Genomic DNA, 3,777 nt, shown 5'->3' on the forward strand with positions numbered 1-3,777 from the left:
TGTGTGTGGTGCTTGTTGTTTTGCATAAACTGCAGGGGAGAAAAAAACAATATATAGCTGTATTAGATAGAATAAAACATAGCAGAGTAAAAGTTAAAAGTTGTATACAAATTAATAAACAAAAGTACCATAAAGTTGTAGTTGAGTAACTAGATACTTTGTAACCACCGACCTCTTTACTCACCGGTTTCCCCTTTAAAAATTCTGGCCTGCTCGCGCTCTTTTGTATACTACCCAGCCGAGGCCTTTCGCACCTTTATGCAAATCACCCGGACGTCGTACGGGACCAGCGCTACGTCTCCTTCCGATAGATACCAAGTCGTATAAAGCCTGGCTTAGTGGGCAGGATGCTGTCGGTACAACTCAGCAAATAAAAGCGCGCAGATCTGGCGACTCTCCGACCTGTAGCGGACAAAAAAACACGTGTAGCCTGCGGGGGCTGACATCGACCCGGCGAGTGACTCGGTGTCCGGTTAACGTAACCGGTCGACGAGAGGCTGGGGGGGGGGGGCTGAAATTAAACGATTTTACCACCGCTGTCGGTCGGCCCTCCCCCGGCAGGCCCGGAATACACAGGCATCTCAGGCTTGCCTGCTGCAGAGAGAGGAGGAAGGAGGGAGGGAAGGGAGGGAGGGGAGGGAGGCATTTACCAGTAGTGTTTCCTCGAAGGGCCTGTGTCAAAAACAGAAAGAAAAAAAAAAGAGAGAGAGAGGCTGGAGGAGCAGATCAGCCTGGACAGGTCAGGTTGCATAATTAGGTGGCTCTAATATAAAGTGGTTTATAATTACGCATCTGTGAGTGGTGGTTTAATGTAAAGCAGGCGTAGAGAGAGGTTTAAAAAAATTTTTGTTAGCATTTAGTAGACATAATCTTCATCCCACTTTGTAAGTCATCCAGGTTATGTAGAGGAAGTTTTACTTGTAGTGGAATACACACCCGCCAAGGTTGATTGTGGGGGGTGAGAAAAAAACAAGAGCTACGAGGGTCTGTTTGGATTCTGGGCTTGGCGCAGTTAATACATAAAGAACATTTGGAGGAGTTTGTCAGTGTGATGCCACCAGCCTCGCAGTTTCAAATATAAATAATAATAGTTATGGCTCTAAAAGAGTAGTTTAATAATAATAAGTAGATGACCAACCATTTAAAAGTTGTTTATTAAACAAATATCTGGTTCTAGCATCCTAAAATGTGAGTGTTTGCTGATTTTCGTATTCTCTTTGTTTGAGTCAAAACAAACCATATTCCCAAGATGTCACCCTTGTGCTGTGCTCACTGACAGGCTAAATACAGAACCGAACAGTGAATTCATTCATTATAATTGAAGGTAATTAGGCAGAATATAAAACAGATAACGTAGAAACACAAAATTAAATGTAAATAGAAAATCAAAAGCAGCAGCTCAACATCAACAACAAACACAGTTAATAATTCAATGATGTCTATATAATAATTATGATAACACCGCAAACTACATTCCATCGACTATCACCTAACACTCCGGCCTGTTTGCCCGCCTTCCCACCACCTGTGCTCTTGTATTACACATCACACCCACCACACCCCACCTCATCCATCCAACGCTTCCCCCCACCACCTCCAAACATATCAAAACACACAGCGCACAGACACACCCACCCAAAAAACCAAGAGATCCACAACGCCCACAACAACAACCAAGAGGCAAGACGCGAAACCCATAGTAGACAACATGAAATGATATAATTGCTGTCAAGATAGGACGAGAATGTATAGATACACAATTGCGAATTAACATAAGTAAAAACAAGTTATACATACTGATCTTAATCCAAAAAAAAAAACAGATGTCTAGTAGTGCTGCGTGTATCGTCTTAAACAATTTTTTTTTTCGATTAGATAGAATGTAGTTCCAGGCGTAAAAGAACACAAATAGACAGAGAGCCTTAAAAGAAAATAAAAATAACAGCAACCTGGACAAAAAGAAACAGAAATCTCAACGAAGACAATTACCCTCACCTGCAACGGCTTGTCAAAGGCCCTTAAGTATGTGGATGACAAACCGTGCACACAGAAAAACACACACAGCACAAAACACATTGTGTACTTAATAATCACTCTTTTTAACCAATTAGGATTTCAAAAGTCCTCCTTGTGTGTGTCATGTTGCTGTTTGGCTCTATTAACGTCCTCGCACAAAAGCATTACATAAGGTCGCCAAAGAGAGCAACGTAATGGCCAACAGATGTTCTCCCCCTCCCCCTTATTGTCAAATGTGTTTCTATTCTGCTGGGAAAAAAACACCCAACCAGCATGAGGCCGAAAATACCGGCCCCCCAAAAAAAAAAATAGATGTGCGGGTATGCTGGCATCATTGATACGGCTCGAGTTTGGATAGGACTTGCGAGAAAGAACCCCGATTCACACTGCGCTGGCACCATCTAAGAAACCTGTGTCTCTTTGTGTCAGCATCGTTGGGCCTTTCGCAATGCCGCGATGCTGCCTCAGTTTTCAGATTGAGAGTGGGCGGAGACGCGGCAGGGTTCAGGCTGAAGTGAAAGCGATCGACTTCCTCTTGATGAAATGTTTCTGCTGACTACTCACTGGTGCTGAGTCAGCAACCCGGGTTATTTGCGCACAGTCAACTCGCACAAGTGTTAGCCAGACACAACTGGTACCGAGCAGACGGTCACCATGAGCAGCACACACACCAACACAACTCCACATCCCGCACGTTAAATGTACACCTTTGCACAGATCGTTGCCAGCAGTGGTAATCCACCTGCGGGCTCCAGGATCTGTTGTTTTGATGGTTTCACGACCACAAAAGAAGAAAGCTTTTTTTTTTAAACGAGTAGAAGACATCCTGCCGTGACGAGTTTGTTAAGACGATTTTCCCGCAACCTTCCAGTCGTCCCTGGTTTGAGTTCACCTCCACCTGAGCAGAACTGCCGAAACACAAATCGTATTTAAAAAAATGAATACATTAGGGGCCTGTGTTGGTGTGGGGATATTTTTTCTACATTTGATTTTACAACTATGAGAGAAGTTACAGGCAAAGACTCATCATTCTCCTGTCCTTCGAAAACAATAGTGGGGAAGATTCTTGCCATTTATGTTAAAAGTAAAAGTAACACAAGCCTGAGCCTAAGCGATGTCCTCCTTTGCTCCTCTCTGTCGATCACAACAACGGGGCACACACACCACACACACACACACACACACACACACGACAACAGCACCACAGCTGACTTCTGGCTTTGTATCGAATGAATCCTGATCCTGTGTGTAGATAACCCCGCTTCCTCTGGTGTGAAGTTTTTTGTACACAAAGCCCTAAGAGAGAGCGAGCGAGAGAGAGGGTAAAATGTTTAATTTCAGCCCCCCCCCCCCGCCTCTCGTCGCCGGTGCGTTAACCGGACACCGAGCTCACCTCGCCGGGTCGTGTCAGCCCCGCAGGCTCCGTGTTTTTGTCCGCTGAGCGGTCGGAGAGTCGCTCGGCTCTGCGGCAGCTTTTTGTTGCATAGGTTGTCCGCTGCTCCTGCAACTGAAGCCAGGGCTTTAAATACGCCTTTAAAGGAATATCTGTCGGAAGAAGAGACGTAGCGCTGGCTTCCGTCGACGTCACGGGTGATTTGCATAAAGGGGCGGGGCCTCGGTGGTTGTATACAAAAGAGCGGAGAGGCAGAATTTTTAAAGGGGAATACCGTAATAAAAGGGTCGGTGGTTACAAGTATCTTTACTCAACTACAACTTTATGGTACTTTGTTTATTAATTTTATACAACTTTTAACTTTTACT

The sequence above is a fragment of the Morone saxatilis genome, unplaced genomic scaffold, assembly GCF_004916995.1.
Source record: "Morone saxatilis isolate NCDOM2014 unplaced genomic scaffold, NCSU_SB_2.0 Contig9, whole genome shotgun sequence".
In the NCBI taxonomy this organism is placed as follows: domain Eukaryota; kingdom Metazoa; phylum Chordata; class Actinopteri; family Moronidae; genus Morone; species Morone saxatilis.